Genomic DNA, 17758 nt, shown 5'->3' on the forward strand with positions numbered 1-17758 from the left:
GTTTTCTACAGGAATTCTACAGTGCATCCTTTCATAACTGAGAAATGAAATCTCCTAGAAAACCAAACCTGAATTCCAGTGTTACGTTGGGTTGTGAACGTAGGGCCATTATATAAGATCTGCTCATGTAATTATTTTGAGATACGATCCTTTCGAGGGTGCACTATGCCAGGAACTGGGCTGAGAAACAGCATCAATTATCTCCTTTAATCCTCACAAATAAAGTGGGTTCTGTTATCAGTGAGGAGGAAAGAGGTTTAGACACAGACCAGGGACTTGCACAAGGGATGAACTCGCCGGTAATGGGATAAATGAGGCCCACCTGCACCACCAATTGGTGGTGTTCTTAGCCGCAGCGCGATTCCACGGAGCAGGTGTGAACACAGGAGGACAAGCAGGTGACAGCCTGTCCCAAGTCACTTGAAAACCAGCCCACAACCTTTCACTGTGTCTGGTTTCATGTGCCCACACTGGTGAGTTCAGACCACGTCACCACATTTTGTTCTGTGCTGTTTTTCTGACAAATAACAGATCAACATGAATTATTTAAGTAGAGAATGCAGGCAAAAACAAGCAAATAAGACAAAAATAAAGTAAAACAGAACCCTGTTTCCGGGATATAAACCTGGAGCTGTGTTTATGCCCCAACGATGACTCCATTCAGCTGCACACTGGGCGTCTCCACTCGGAGGCTGCCAGGCAATTCCGCGCACTCGGAACCCCTTCCCGGCGCCCCACAGACCTGCTCCTGGATGTCTTCTCGGTTCAGGGCACCGTCTTTTACCCAGCGGCCCAGGCATGAACCCTCTTAGCCCTTCTTTCTTGGATGGTCCCAAATCTAAAATGAATCCAAAGAACAGGACCTGACCTACCTCAGCATGCCTTCTGTCTGTCCCGTCTTCCCACACCCCTGCCAGCTCCCATACCCTCACCTTGCCTCCAGACCCCCTCCATGAATTCAAGAGCAATCTAGCTAGTCTCCTTGACACCTGCCTTAAACTTCCCAACTACAGGGACGCCTGGGTGGCTCAGTCGGTTAAGTGTCCAACTTTGGTTCAGGTCATGATCTTACAGTTCGTGGGTTCAAGCCCCACGTCGGGCTCTGTGCTGACATCTCAGAGCCTGGAGCCTGCTTCGGATTCTGTGTCTCCCTCTCTCTCTCTGCTCCTCCCACACTCATGCTCTGTCTCTCTCTGTCTCCCAAAAATAAATAAATGTTAAATAAAATTAAAACTTCCCAACTACAGCTCCAAGGTGGGCTTTCAAATGCACAAAAAGGCTCCTCGTGTTTCTTCTCCAATCCCCTCACCTTCAAGGATAAGTTCCAAACTACTAAGTGGGGCATAAAAAGTCCTTGAAACCACAACTCCCTTTCCAGCATCTTCTGCCACCACTCCCCTGTTCTTGCCTGAAGCCCCCAATGCCCTGTGTGCTTTCATCCTCTGACAGTAGGACCAGACAGGGCCGTCTGCTAGGAAACCCTCTCTCCTTGCTTAGCCAGTAAACTCCTCGCCATCCCTCAAGCCTCAGACCATACGACTCCTCTTCCATGAAGCCTTCCCTGACTCTCCCAGGCAAACTCGGAGACACCCCACCCACGCCCTTCTGAAGCTCATCTCTGGAACCTCCTGCCAGTCTCTCCACACTGCAACACGGATTCTTCTTGCCATACAAAGTGGGTTCCTTTTCCCTGGGCTGAGGACTGCCTGTCTTTACACCCCCAGGATCCAACGGTACAGGCCCGGCACAATGCAGGGGTTCTGCAATATCCACTGATTAAATAAACATGAACAGAACAAGCTATGTGGGAAGGAAAGAAAACCGCTGGCTTTATGATTTATTGAGGTGAGAACCAGTCTTGGAATCTGATGTGAGCTTATAAAACATTCCCTTAAGGGGAGAGGTGAGGAGAGGAGAGGTATTCTTGGACCGGAGATCTGTCCCAGATGGAGCACAAGAGATTAAGTAAGGAACACACACTTCCTGAATGCCTATGTCATACCCAGGGTGAAGGCTGTGAGTCCCTGTCCACTGAAACGCAAAGCCCTCAAGTGGGGATTCCGGAAAGATGAAGTCACATCTTAAAATACACTCTGTTCCTCAGAATATAAGTTTCTCAAAACCACAATTACATCTTATGTACTACTGAGTTGGGATTAGTGCTTGTGGGACAAGCGGCTATTAAAAAAAACAACAGTTTAAGCGTATGTGAAAGCAGGGAATAAATGATGACTCTGAATATAAACTAGGAAGTCGGTGCGGCTTCCAAACTCCAGGCTTCTTCTCTGAGCTCTTTTATCTTCCAGTCACAGAAGTTTCAGAGGAATAATAAAAGAGCACCTCGGATACTGTTCTCCTTACTCAGCCCTCCATCTGACTCTCAAGTGCATCATCCGAACAAGTTCACAGTCAAGTCCAAGTAGCAAAGGCATCTACCAGCATTAGAATATGACCCCTTTCGATGAACCCTAAAGACTCATGAATGAATGCTGTCCTGTTAGGGAAAGGCTTTTAAAGATTAACCTATAAAAATAAAATAAAATAAAATACTTCATATTCTGAATGAAAAAACCTGCTGACCTATACATTACCCTGGAATTTGGACTTAAATTTCTAAAGCCATAATATCCATGTGCAAAACAGATCTTTCCTGACTGATGATGGGGTTATATCCCAATAAACCCATTCTCAGCTGGAAATGTGGTTAATTTGAAAATGCATTTAATACACTTGATCTACTGGTCATCATGACTTAACGTGGCCAGTCTTCAACATGCCCATAATACTCACACCAGCCTCCAGGTGGGCAAAATCCTCTCCTACAAAGCCTATTTGATAATAAGGTGTTGACTATTGTCAAGGTCAAGACAACGTGTAATGTATCAAGGACTGTCCTGAGAGCGAAGAACAGCATGGGCGACAGGTGCAGAGTGAGCCTCAGTGTGTGGGTTGTCTGCCCTTGATCACTGGCTGCCTGGGAGCTGCAGCTCAGGGCCCAGCATCTGAGAGGGGACCAACTGCCTGCCACTAGTCCGGGGCAAGATCCAAGTTCAACACTCCAAGTACAGTTTCTACTGAATGTTACTGGCAGAGGGGCAAGATGGTGAAGTAAGGAGCTCTGTAATCTCCACCCACCTGCAACTATCAAACTGAGAAAGACTAAAACCACAGTACTCTGATATGCAAGAACGGGAGGAGTGTACACAGAGTCCTTATAGATGACAGCCTCACAGTTGCCTGAGGCTATCTCAAAAAACAAGCCAAAGTACACATGGTGGAGAGTTCTAAATATCACTGAGTAGAAAAATAAAATAATCAAAGGCACAACAAGAGAAACCGAGAGACACCATTACAAGGATCCTTCCTGAAACGACAGGCCCTGGATAGTCAATGAGCCTCCTTCAACAGAGCAATATTAACAGGTGCACAGTGCACAATGAGCTTTTAAAACTGACAAGAGACAGAAAGCTAGCCAAAATGGCGAAACGAAAGAACTCTCCTCTAAAGAAATTCCAGGAAGAAATCACAGCCACAGAACCGCTCAAAACAGATATAAGCAACATAACTAAACAAGAATTTAGAACAATTGTCATAAAATTAGTTGCTGGGCTTGAAAAAAGTATCAGAGAAGCTACTGATACAGAGACTAAGGACCTTCAAAATTGCTGTGATGAGTTTAAAAAGGCTATAAATGAGGTGCATAATAAAATGGAGGTGGCCACTACATGGATTGAAGAGGCAGAGAGGAGAATAGGTGAATTAGAAGACACAGTTATAGCAAAAGAGGAAGCCGAGAAAAAGAGAGAGAAATTGATCCTGGAAATTGAAAGGAGAATTTGAGACCTGAGTGATATAATCAAACAGAACAGTATCCATATCATAGGAGTTCCTGAAGAAGAAGAAAGAGAAAAAGGTCCTGAAGGGGTGCTTGATCAAATTACAGCCAAGAACTTCCCCAATCCGGGGAAGGAAATAGACCTTGAAATCCAAGAGGCGCAGAGAACTCCCCTAAGACGTAATTTGAATCTACTGAATGCGTACCACGTTTGCACCATTGTAAAGTTGGAAAATCGTGGCCAAGGTCTGTCTGTACCCTCAGGTGATTCTCATTATCCACAGGGGTCGTGTCCTACAAAATCACAGTGCCCTGTGGATTTGCAAATACTGAGCCATCGCTCCCAGGGGAAATAACAGTATTGGGCTTCTTTGGGCCTCTGGCCACATCATTTTTGTCAACCAAGCCATGCACAACCTTGTTTTATGTGTGTTTCTGTTTAAAGACACCGTATTTAGTGTATATTTCTGATTCATAAACACGAAACATGGCCAACAGCACCATAACTCACACCTCAACAAGCATGTCTAGCACATGTCTGTGCTCCTGAAGGCACATCTCAGGGCTTCTTTCATTCAGGAACACTACAGACACCAGCATAGTGCTCGGGGGCCGCTCCTGACAGTGAAATCACTAATGAAAAGTACAAAAATGTGAAAAGTATGGCACTAAGTAGACCATGAAAAGGACGCTCGTTTACAGTGGGATTGCTGAAACGAGAAGGCAGCATGTGGCCTGGTTCAACCCCAGCTGGGAACATGTGCGTTCAGCGACACACATTTTTCACTGCTCTGCTCGTGGCCCCAAATGACCACAGAAAGCATCTCAATTCTTGTCTGGGGGAGTGGGGGGTGGTAACAAATAAATTTTAGTGAGTAGGTGAATGTGAAAATACAGAAATTGGGGAGGGGGTGCCTGGGCTCAGTCAGTTAAGTGTCCGAGTTCGGATCGGGTCAGGATCCCACAGTTTGTGGGTTCGAGCCCAGCATCAGACTCTGTGCTGACAGCTCAGAGCCTGGAGCCTGCTTCAGATACTGTGTCTCCCTCTTTCCCTGCCCCTCCCCTGCTCACATTCTGTCTCTGTCTCTAAAAAAATAAATAAGCAATAAAAAACTTTTCTTAATAAAAAAATGAAATATAGAAGCTGGGAATCACAAGGACTGATTGTAGTTTATGTTCTTTAAAAACATGACCCAGACTAGACTGGGTGTTGTGGGCGGGCTGCACAGAATTAAGCCATGGTGTTCTTGTTCTTACAGAGATGTGGTCTAGAGATGACCTTCATCTCTTATCCTCCGGAATGTACTGGGGGTACCTCCCTCTCCCTCTCCCCGGTGAGCCTGGAAGAGACATACGTATGGTTGGAGAGCGCCCCACCCCACCCCCATGCCGATTCCAATACGCCGCCCAGAAAGGCATGCTCCCTGCCTTCTGAGAAGGAAGGAAATAATAGTAGCCACTGGCCATGGACACAAGCAGGATGCCAATGTGGCATATGACTCGGAAACAGTTCCCAAAAATGCAGGGCTCTTCTAACAACTCCGGGTGCCATATACCTATTTGGTTTTATATGATTTCTTTGTGCTTACATCTGTTAAACCACAAAAACAGAAATGAAGTAATGTTGAACTTTCTTACTCAGCAATAAGTAATATTCATCCATGGATACAGAAAACAATTACAAAAACACGAAGGGCTGCGTGCATTTCATTAGGAGGCATGTTTCCAAGCAAATTTTATGTTCTCCTGTTAATGTATTTACTTAAATTTGTAGATTATGATTGTTCAAATGCATAATAGTTATCAGCCACAATAAGTAAATACAAGAACTTTTTGATGGTTAGACCCTTACAGTCTAGGAAATTTAATTTAAACGTATATGCATATCTTTGCAAGGACAAATATAACATCCAAGGATAACATTCTGGGGGGATAAACTATAAATTCAGAAAAAAGAAAAGCAAATGAAGTAGAAATTCCAATAGTTAAAGAGTCAGTTCAAGTACTTTTGAAATGGGTGATAATGAGTATCAAGTCTCTGTGGGATTTAGATTCCACTGGTTATATTTAACAGAATGATGTAAAGTTTTATTTAAAGATGTCGATATTTACAATAAGCTAGAAATAACATCCTGTGCAGCTCTTAAATTACGATGAAAAATGTTAGCTATCAACACAAAGCGTGTGAGGGCATAGATGGCTTTACAGAACTATTTTAGGGATTAGGTGAGCCAGAGGCAGAAGACAGCCCCCTCCCTCCAAGGCAAGCCGACCCTTCAGTCCCAGCCTGATGCGCCGGGGCTTAACACTTTGCAAGAGAAGCTGGAAATCTGGATTTTTCTGTGTACAATTTACCTTTTTTTTTTTTTTTAACATGTTGGTTCAGAAATTTTTTAAACAGCATGCAGGCCTTGCAAAACACAGCTAGCTACAGGCTGGCATTTTTTCTACCTTGACTCTGAGCACTAGCATCAGAGTGTCAACTTTTCCACACGTTGATAGGAGAATCACTCATTCAAGAAACAAAACAAAACAAAAACAGTCACTGAACACCTCCTGGTGCTCCTGGTGTTCCAGATGCTATCCTGGGTCCTGGGGACACAGAGAGGGCCGAAACACAACGATGCCCTCAAGATACATGAGTGATGGGTAGGTGACATCCTGCAGTCCCATCTGTTACCTTCCGTGCTAGTTAGCTCCGAGAGGCGGTGCCTATGGAACCTCGGCTTGAGTGGGTCAGGAGAGATGGTATATTTGGGACAGCTTTGTGGGGGAGGACAAGGCAGGACTAGAAGCATCCTGAATATCCATGCTGGTGACTGAGCAAGGCCACCTGGGGAAGGCTCCTTGGAAGACGGCCAACAAGGCAGATAGGAGCACGGATCAGAGCAGGATATCTGATTGCAAAGAACACCCACAGGCAGACAGAAACCAGCCCCGCTCCTCATTTTCAGTTCCTCTGTTAAAAACAGGCACATGATGGAAATAAACCATTGAGACAAGATCCAAAAATAATCTTAACTGGGCATAAAAGCTCATATAAAAATTCTTCTCTTAATCACTTCTGGAAGGCAGCTGAAAGGTGCGTACACCCAAACTCAGCGTGTGCAGCAATCAACTTAATCTGTTTCTTTGAAAGATTAATTAAAACCGAGATTACCGATGGCAGCAGATGAGCTGGGTCAGCCGATGGGGCACGGTTAAGAGGAGAGAGAAACTGTCTTAAGATCACACAAACACAGCTGCAGGCCGAACGTGGGGATGTGGCGGAAAACCTGCTTCTTCCTGGGCCCTGTAATTCCATTCCCGGCGATGACGCCGGAGTCAAAGGCCCGAATCCCAGGAACAGCAGGCAACGGGACTCCAAGGCACCAAGCAAGCCGCCCGCCCTGTGGGCAGCGCGAGCAGGGAGGCAATGGGGGCCTTGAACTTCTGAGCCAAGTTAGCAAGAGCTGCAGAAGGCCAGGCGCAGCCCGGAGGGACCAGCCAAGGGAGCAAGGAGCATGAACACAACTGTTGCTCTGAACTCGGGCATGATTTCAAGTGCTTGTTTAACACAGTGTCAGGGATCCGCTCAGGTCAGGCCTCGATGAGAAGCAGAGGCGATAAGAAACCACCCAAACCGTGAGAAGACACTGTCCACATAGCCCTTCCCCCGCAGGGAGCTTCTCAGGAAAGAGCTTTTCTCCAATAGAAAACTGCTCTTATCTGTTCCCCCACTGGCAGCAAAGGAGGAGATAAAGTAGGAGATGCTTAATGGAGATTCTGGTTTGGGGACCCAGAATTTGAAAACCCTGTCATTGAATGTAAGCTTTGATACTGAAAACGCCTTGATTCGGGCCGTGGCCTTCTCTCTCTTTTCCTCTGCATGTCTCTCTGAGCCATCCAGCTCCATCCTCGTCGGCACGGTGACACTCGCACTCACTGCCGCCGTGACTGAGCCAATGACACTTGGTCGTGGGCCCCCCAAGGGCTACAATGGCTGGGTGACTCAGATGGCCACCACTCCCCGGGTCCCAGACATGACACTGCCCGCCTCTCGAGAAGAGCCCATCACCAAGGGGAAGCCGACCAGGGCTGAGACCGGCGATGGCACCCCTCGGCACGCTCTTCGGGGTCCCTCCTGCTCTGTCAGGGACGTGCTCATCCCCTCAGGTGGCCAGTTTGCCCTCTCAGGCTCGTGGGGTGGAACGCTTTGTCTCTGGGATCTCACAACCGGTACCACCACACGCAGATTTGTAGGACATACCGAGGGCGTGCTGAGCGTGGCTTTCTCCTCCCACAGCCGCCAAACTGTCTCTGGCTTCTGAGATGAATTCATCGAGCTGTGGAAGACTCTGGGTGTACACAAATATACCATCCAGGATGAGAGCAATTCAGAAGTGGATGTCTTGTGTCCACTTGTCACCTGACAGCAGCAATACCTTCATTGCCTCCTGCCACTGGGACAAGCTGGTTAAGGTTTGGAGCCTGGCAAACTAGAAGCTGCATGGGCCACACGGGCTCCCTGAACAACATGGTGACCATCTCTCCAAATGGATCCCTCTGGGCTTCTGGAGGGGACAATGGCCAGGCCATGCCGTGGGACCCCAACAAAGGCAGGCACCTTTGTCTACCAGATGGTGGGGACAGCACTGATGCCCTAACCGACACTAGCTCTGCCGGCATCAAGATCGAGGACTCGGAAGGCAAGATCACCGGAGACGAGCTGAAGCAGGAAGTTACCCATGCCAGTAGCAAGGCGCAGCCTCCCCAGTGCACCTCCCTGGCCTGGTCCTGCTGACGGCCTGGCCTGTAGACGCCCTTTGCTGCCCACACGGACAACCCGGAGCTGGCATGGTAGGTGACCACTGGCACCCGCTCGAAATATATGGCAGAGCTTTAGAAAGAAAATATTGGTTTGCTGAAACCAATATGGAGAGGAGAGGGGAGGAGAGGAAAAATCCTCCATAGCCCTCATCAGAAAAATAATAATTTGGGCAATGGTTCCCAAAGTTAACCACAGGAGGGACGGAGGAAGACGAGGAAGACACCGAGTGAGTATGAGGGGACAGAGCAGTGGAAGAGGGGCCCCTGCAGTGGCCGAGCCCCTAGGCTGTGGTGCTGGCCTCCGCATCTCCTCCCCCACCAAAGCCCACTGGGGCCTCCATCTACGGAGCCTGAAAGGCAAGCTCCCCAGTGCTCTTCCATGAGCCCTCCCCGAATGCAACAGAACATTCCTGACTGTACCAGATACCAGGCCCTGGACTCCAGCCCTGTCCTGCTAGCCCTTGCCAGCCCCTGGCCCGCTCCGCCACCCTCTCTCCCTACCTCTGCACTAAGGAGGCAGGGCTCCTTACTATCCGTCATCCTACTCGAACAAGCTCTCATTCTCCTGGGTCAGCAATTCCCATCCAATTTTGTGTAAAAACCCATTCTGGATGCTTCTACTATGTGGATTATGTATTCATTGCATACATAACCTTTTTTATTTCAGAAGGAAAGAAAGTCAGGATTCAGGGAGAGACACTCAAATTTCAATGGTCACATGTACCATTAACATCAAAGTAGTGGTTAAGAGAACGGATCCTAGAACTGCCTTCATGGTCTCATCTGTTAAATGGGATCACAGCCTGCCTTACAGGGCAGTCATGAAGAGTACATGAGTGAGTTGTAAAGAAGAACAAAATGTGACACAAAGCACTGTGTCTAACTAAAACTATATAACCACTGTATGTACCATCAAGAAGTAACCCCCAGTGACACCCAAGTCAGACGGGAGGGGCACCATGCTGTCATGGGAAACTCGCTTGGGGCAGTGCCAACCCCAGCCCCGCTCCTCCCAGCTCCCAGGTGAGTCAGCCACTAGGCACCAGCGAGGCTCTCCCCCCGCCCCCGTGCGCTGCTTCCCCCACCACACTAGCTCAGCCCTGTCGCTGGGACCACACCAACCGCCCCGCTCTCCTCCCCAGAGCTCCCTCCCCAATCCCCCCACCCACAACACTGAGGTCAGCTTCTAACATTCTAACTTTAGAATATTATATTCCAATAGCTTCAGCTCAAATTAAAAACAAGTTTGCCTAGACTTCAAAACTCATCATGATCTGGGACATCTGGGTGGCTCAACTGATTAAGCCACTGACTCTTGATTTCAGCTCATGTCATGATCTCACAGTTCATGGGATTGAGCCCCACATCTGGCTCCACACTGACAGTGCAGAGCCTGCTTGGGATTCTCTCTCCCCCTCCCCTACTTGTGTTTGTTCTCTCTCTCTCTGTCTCTCTCTCTCTCTCTCTCTCTGTCTCTGTCTCTCTCTCTCTCTCTCGATAAATAAATATTAGGGGCACCCGGGCAGCTGTTGGTTAAGAGTCTGACTTCAGCTTAGGTCATGATCTCACAGTTCGTGGCTTCCAGCCCCACTTAGGGCTCTGTGCTGATAGTGCAGAGCCTAGAACCTGCTTCAGATTCTGGGTCTCCCTCTGTCTCACCCCCTCTCCTCCACTCATGCTCGCTCACTCTCTCCCCCTCTCTCTCAAAAAGTAAACAAACATTAAAAATTTTTTAATAAATAAACCTTAAAAAAACAAAACTAATCATGATATGACCCCCCTACCTACCTTTGTGGGGTTTTAAAAAATTTTTTTAATGTTTATTTATTTTTGAGAGAGAGTGAACAAGGAGGGAAGGGGCAGAAAGAGGGGGAGACAGAGGACCCAAAGCGGGCTCTGTGCTGACAGCAGAGAATCTCACGCAGGGCTAAAACCCACACCATGAGATCATGACCTGAGCTGAAGTCGGACACCCAACCAACTGAGCCACCCAGGCGCCCCTCCCTTACCTGCCTCTGTAACCTTATTTCCTGCTGGTTCCAGCAAACCGAACGCCACCCTTGACATCCACTCTGCCATCGCCCCCCGCGATGCCTCTGGCCTGGTGCGTTCTTCTGGCCTTTGGTTCCCACCTCCAAAGCTGGACATCCCCCCACACTTCAAGGTTGGGCTCATGTTCTAGCATTTCCATCGCGTGTCCCCAACCAGGCAGAATTACTAGCTCCACTTCTGAACTCAAAGAACATTCACCTCTGCCCAGGGAGAAAGGCAGACGACCGTCTGGTCAGGAGCGTGAGCGCTCAGCTCCGCCCCGCACAGGCTCCATGTAAATGAAGATCTCTCAGCCTATCTCATTGTGGTTATGCAGATAAATGGGCTAGTGTACACACAAGGCTTGGCTTACGTTCTCTTTCTTGTGAAATTTATTACTTCTCTAAGTTTTATTAGAGTCTTTAAGCTTATAAGTTTTCTTCCCTGACACTGTACGTTCCTTAAGTGCATATTTTTGTGTTGCTCAAAGAACCGAGCACAAAGCCTTACACTTAGTAAGAGCTAAATAACAATTTATCAAATGAAGGAGGAGAAGGATGGGATATTTTATACTCACTGTTTATACTATTTTTAACCAATCCTCATTTTCACCACCTGTATTGCTGTTCATGACAGCGACTATCCCACAAATTCCTTCCAGGTGTCCGGATGGGCCTGAGGGGGAAACTCTATTCTGAGTTCCCCATGATTCAATTCCATTCATTCAAATGCGTCTATTTTCCACTGGCCCCTTCACGTACCCTCCGTCAAGGAGAGGCTGTAACACTACGTGGCCTATAGAAAGACAGGTCCTCTCCTCAAATTCACCCACTGGCATTGTAAGGGCGTTTTCACAGGCCTTATAAATTTAACCAACTGGGATTTTTTGTTTTTCTTAAAAAAAAAAAACATTTGAAAATCATCATCTTGAAAAGGAATATTTTATTCATGCCAGTTTAAGTAGTGACAGGAAAATATTCAGTACTCAAAATGGAATGAAAAAAAAAACGGTCAGCATGAATTTCCAAAAGCATCTGGAAAATTGGCAAAAGATTTAAGAACGTAAAAAGCAACCAGTGATCCCAGCTGGGGTGAAGTTGCCTTCTCATTCTATGGGATACCAACCGTAAGACTGCTTTGAATTCCCAAAGACAGTACTCTAGGAAGCTCCTTCACACGGTGATTCCCATTTAATCCAAAGAAAGCACCCTACAACTCATCCCCGGCACCCCAACAGGCTTTAGAGTATTCAACTTTGTATGAAGAACAAGAAACCAGGTAGATTTCTGACTTAAACCCGAAACTAAATCTCCCCCTTACACGCCTGTGTATCCCAGGACCGGAGCAAAGGGTCTCCTCACTCTTAGCAGAAGAGAACGGTCCCTCAACACATCAGCTCTAGAGTCAGCCGCAACTGAACTTGAACCCCACACACCCTCATTCAGTGTCAGACTTCGAGCACATCGGTGACCCCAAACTGAACACCATCAGTGTGACTCATAAAGTCAAGGTAAGGAACAGACACCATTCTGTATTTCACGCACACTGAACCTGAAGTAGTGCATCGGGAGAATCTGAATATAGAAGGATCCCCTTGTGGGGATAAATGGACCCGCATTTTAGACCAGGATCAACAACTCACTAAGTATGTGGCCTTGGGCAAGTCCCTCCACACCCCCGGGCTTCTGTGTCCTGGTGTGTCATTTTCACTTCCGACTCCACACTCTAGGTCTCACGTGACAGTCACCAGCGTAAGGGAACAGAGGGAAGGGAAACGGCTTCAGAAGCGTCCCCAGGAGGCCACTCCGTGCCCTGGCTTTGCTCTCTTATTTGGATTTCGCTCCTGTATCCTGGGTCCTAATCTGTCCCTAACTAGTTGTGTGGCACGGGGCAACATGCTCAACCCTTCTGGGCTACGGTTTTGTTTTGGTTTCTTCTCTGTATATATCCCAAGTCCTTCTGGGTCTGGCATGCCACCTACCAGAGGAATTTCCTCCACTAGGGAGTCAATCAGAGACTGAACCACTTTATAACGTTTCAGCCCCTTGGTGCAAATCGCCAGCAAAAGGACTACAAAAATTCTGCATCAGCTTTGAAAATGAACAGACCACACAGAGCAAGTGCTTTATAAAAGGTCAAGTATAAAATAAACATCACGAACTCATTCCTTCAGAGCAGCCAGAGCAGTGGACAGGTCACACTCATGACTCAAAAGGAAATTCCATCCAGGACCACCAGCTACCTCCCAAAGTTAGTCACCCTGCACGCCGGGGGCCGGGAAGCGGGTGGGGGGAGGGCATCCCATGGCGAGCACAAAATGACCTCCCGGGAAAGTGACCTTTTCACTGGGGCTCCGGGAGATGTACGATAGGTACTTACACTGAATTCACCCCCACTCCCTTGGTTGAAACCCACATGGAAGATATCAAAAAAAATCAGAAGACCACAGGTGACCATCCAAAGCCACAGATTTTGTGACCACTTTGGTCTTGGCCTCTTCCCCCAAAAGGAAGGGGCTTCAGACTGGTAACAGTTGACAAGGACGCCAGGGTCAAGAGAGACAGTTTTCTTTATAAATAAAAATTTCAAACTCGCGGCCATTAACACTCACCCAAATTAACTGGCAGAGAGCCAGCCAGGAAAGGGCACGTTACTAAAACCGGCCCTCCGGCCTCCAAAAGGCTCAGCAGAATGATTCTTGCTGTGAGGAGAAGAGGAAGGAAGGGCTGGCTGTGGTGCCAAGGTGCCGGGAGGCCCAGAACTAGGGCACGTTCCCACTCGGGCTGCAGGGGGGCATCCAGGTGGTGGCCAGTCCCAGCCCCCCGCCCAGTGCCCTGGCCACACCCCCAAGGAGAGCAGGGGCAGGATATTTCCGCAGCGCATGACACCCCAAGGAGCCTGTCCCCAGAGCAGCGGTCCAGCACACATCCAGGGCTTGCGACGGCATGAAAGACACACCCGGAGCACACTGCTACGGCCAACCATCCACCCAGACCCTTCAACTCACTTGGCAACCACACACTGTCCTAATCTCAGAGGCCAACGCGGGGAGTCCTCCAGAACCTGGAGAAGCCCCTGGTCTCAGCCGACGTGCCTGCGTCTTTCAGGTCCTGCCAGGGAAACGCTGTCCAGGGCGGCGCAGGTGCATCTCCGGCAGCGCCCTGGGACGCAAGTCATGCAGATTTAAGGAAACGATGCTCCACACCCGGAATTGCAGCCTTGCCTTTGTCCAAGGCTAGAAGGCGTCTTCCTGCGTCTTCCTCCGACCACCGAGCTTTTACAACACGATGTGACTCGGGGAGCTTAGTAACACGCTCACACTCTTGCTGCATCTCATGACCCCCTCGGGCTCTGATGCTTTTCTTTTCCTGGCAGGCAAACCTCCACGTTGGCACAGTTTATCTGAAAAACTGTTGGAACCTCTAGCCTCAAGCGATCACAGAGCTGCTCATGAATACCTCAGGGGGCTCGAAGCTGTGCATTTTTCACAATTTATTAATTTAAGAGGCACGTTAGAGGAGATGTGCTCCTGACCAATCAGAAGCTCTCCTTGTATCTCTTAAGAGCACACAACAGAGACAGGAATACTGGGAGTGCCAATGTCCTGGGGGAAGGCAGGCACACCAGCACATTCCAGGGCTGGGTTTCCCTCTGCCTTTTTTTTTTTTTTGAATATTATTAGTTTTTTATTTTTTAATAACTAAGCATAGCCTGTTTTACTTCAGAATTTTTCTTTTTTTTTTTATTTCTTTTTCCTCCATAATATTTTATTGTCAAATTGTTTTCCATACAACACCCAGTGCTCTTCCCCCTAAGTGCCCTCCATCATCACCACCACCTCTTTTCCCCCCTCCCCCTTCCCCCTCAACCCTCAGTTCATTCTCAGCACCAGTGTTACATGATGCCATTTACTTGCCACGCATAGAATCTAGAAGTTAGAGTCTGAGGGGGAAAAGCTGAAGGCAAGAAAACCGGAAGTTGGAGGCTAAGTCAGGTAAAATTCTACAGAAACAAAGGCTTAGAAGTCTCTTCCTCCCAAAGCAGAGGGAAAAACCACCCAGTGCCCCCAAAACAGTCTCCCAAAATATTGCCAAAGGAGTCACTTTCGGATGCAGACATCAGGGAGAGTGGACGTGTCCTGAGAACCGTCGCTTCGGGGATGGCCTGGAGCCGCACCCAGAACACTAGCTGCACAAGAGATGCTAAGTGGCAGGTGCTTGTACTGGGAGAGAAACATCAGTTTCATCCCTGCCCCGAGAGGCTCCATGTCCTCACTGTTCACTCATGAGCGCAACTTGCCACGGAAGGTGGGGGAGGAGGCAGGGGAAACAGAAGTATTATGGCCCGAGTTGTAGAAATGAATAAAATCATTCAGAACATTCCAAAACAGGTCGCTACTATTAACTGAGTAATTATTATGACATGGCGAGATCCACACATATGACTTTAGTAACAGCTTACAGTGTCTAATATTTTTAAGCTCTCGGTGAAAGTTCATTATTTTATACTATGTATACGGTGTGTGTCAAAGCAAGGAAGAACGGCATTATTCTGAGAATAGTAACCATGGTGAAAAGCACAATAGGTGAAGATAAGGTTATCTTCTTATTCCTTATTATTTCATTCAAGTATTAAACCAGTCTATGATCTGTAAACTATACCTAAAACTCTTTTATGATAATAAATGATCAGCAGTACAAAAATCTAGGAAAAAAAGAAAGGTAAGGAGGAGAAAATTAAAGTTATCTGTCATTTCGACACCCAAGATGTGACTACTCCCACTATAATTGATGTACATACTTCCAGCCCTCTCTCTATGCATATAATTACAAACATTCTTCCACAAAATTGGGATCGTGTTATTTGATAACTTATTTTTCACAATGAATGGTTTATCATTTATCCATGCCCTAAGATAATATTCTGCATCATGAGTCAAAGTCCACAGAGTGTCACATTCTGCCGATGTGCTATATTTTAGAAATATTATTAACTGAGTTGTTTCCAACTGTCAATGACTACAGTAAATAGTAGTAGATGGACAGAGAGATCAACAGATTTCTTTTTTTTCTATAAAAGCTTCATGGAGATATAATTCAAAATTCACAGGTTTGAAGTGTACAATTCAGGGGCACCTGGGTGGCTCAGTCAGTTAAACACCCAACTCTTGATTTTGGCTAAGGTCATGATCTCATGGTTCGTGAGATCAAGCCCCGCACTGGGTCATGCACAGCGCCTGCTTGGGATTCTCTCTATCTCTCTCTCTCAATAAATAAATAAATAAATACTGTAAAAATAATATAAAGTACAATTTAGTGGCTTTAGTATATTCATAGAACTGTGCAATGATCACCATAACCCGTCTGAGGACATTTTCATCATCCCCACCCCCCAAATAAATCCCGGTGCATTTCTAGCAGTCATTTTGCACTTCCCCTCAAGCCCTTCCACCCCTAGTCCAAGGCAACCACGAATCTGCTTTCCATCCCCACAGCTGTGTCAGTTCTGGACCCTGAAAGGGACTAACACACTACAGGGTTCTGGTAATGTACCCTAATGTTTTCAAGGTTCAATGACACTGTAGCATGTATCCGACTCCACTCCTTCTTATGGCTGTGCATTCTACTAGTGCGTGCATAGCCCACATTCTGTTTATGCACCCGTAGTTGATGAACACTTAGGTCATTTCCTCTTTTTGGCTAATATGAGTAAGGCTGCCCTGAACATCCGCATACAAGGGTTCGTGTGGACGCACACTGGCAGTTCTCTTGGGTACACACTTGAGAGTAGAACTGCCAGCTAGTATGGTAACTGTATTTTAACCCTTAAAGGAACTGCCAGGCTGTTTTCCAAAGCAGCCGCACCATTTTACATTGCCGCCAGCAGGGTGAGGGCTCCAATTTCTCCACACCCTCACCAGCGCTTCTTACTATCCATTTTCCATTGTAGTGATCCCAACGGGCATGAGTGAAAGCTCACTGTGGCTTTGATTTGCATTTTCATGTGTGCTTATTGGCCATGTGTTTATCTGCTTTGGAGAAACATGTATTTGGAGCCCTTGTCCATGCTCAATAATTGGATTACTGAGTGGTTTTTTTAAACATTTTTATTTATTATTGAGAAACAGAGACAGAGCATGAGCATGGGAGGGGCAGAGAGGGGGGTAGACACAGAATCTGAAGGAGGCTCCAAGCTCTGAGCTGTCAGCACAGAGCCCAATGCAGGGCTCGAACTCACAAACCTTGAGATTATGACCTGAGCTGAAGTTGGACACTTAACCTAAGACTGAGCCACCCAGGTGCCCCTATGTGGTGTTTTAAAATATATTTGAAATCAGTTCCTGATCAGATCTACAAACAAAATATTTCCTTTTCTGTGGGTTGTGTTTTCATTGTCTGGATGGTAACATTTGAAGCACAAAACTTTTTGGTTTTGATGAAGTATTAATTTATCTATTTTTTGTTGTTGTTGCTTCTGCTTTTGATGTCCTATCTAAGAAACACTTTTTACTCTGAATGGTGAAGATTTGCACCTATGGTTTAAGTGTTTTATAGTTTAACGTTTGGGATACAGGTCATGGATACATCGTGAGTTAATTTTTATATGTGACACAGAGCAGCTAACAGTCCAAATTCATTCTTTTTTTTTATGTTGGATATCAAGTCATCCCAGCATCATTTACTGAAAAAACTATTCTTTCCTCCATTACACTTAGTACCCACATCAAAAATCAGTAGACCATAAATGGAAGGTTTCTTTCTAGACTCTCAATTCTAGTCCACTGATCTCTATACGTCTGGTTTTATGCCAGCACCATATTGTCAGGATTACTGTAGATTTGTAATAAGTTTTGAAATCAAGAAGTGTGATTTCCTGTGGCACCTGGGTGACTCAGTCAGGTGAGTGCCTGTCTTCAGCTCAGGTCATGATCTCACAGTTCGTGGGTTCAAGTCCCACGTCAGGCTCTGTGCTGACAGCTCAGAACCTGCAGCCTGCTTCAGATACTGTCTCCATCTCTCTCCACCCCTCCCCTGCTCATGCTCTGCCTCTCTCTCTCTCCCTCTTTCTCCCAAGAATGAATAA

The 17758-nt window shown here is 46.9% G+C and overlaps 1 protein-coding gene and 1 pseudogene across 1 annotated transcript in view; one reads left to right on the plus strand and one right to left on the minus strand.

The window, feature by feature from the left end:
• The window catches only part of LOC115303953, a 71391-nt pseudogene extending 62773 nt beyond the window's left edge, over positions 1–8618 (plus strand).
• The window catches only part of CAMK1D (calcium/calmodulin dependent protein kinase ID), a 421541-nt gene that overhangs the window by 380583 nt on the left and 23200 nt on the right, over positions 1–17758 (minus strand). The gene's annotated exons all lie outside the window — the stretch shown is intronic.

This window comes from Suricata suricatta, chromosome 10 (assembly GCF_006229205.1).
Source record: "Suricata suricatta isolate VVHF042 chromosome 10, meerkat_22Aug2017_6uvM2_HiC, whole genome shotgun sequence".
Taxonomy (NCBI): Eukaryota; Metazoa; Chordata; class Mammalia; order Carnivora; family Herpestidae; genus Suricata; species Suricata suricatta.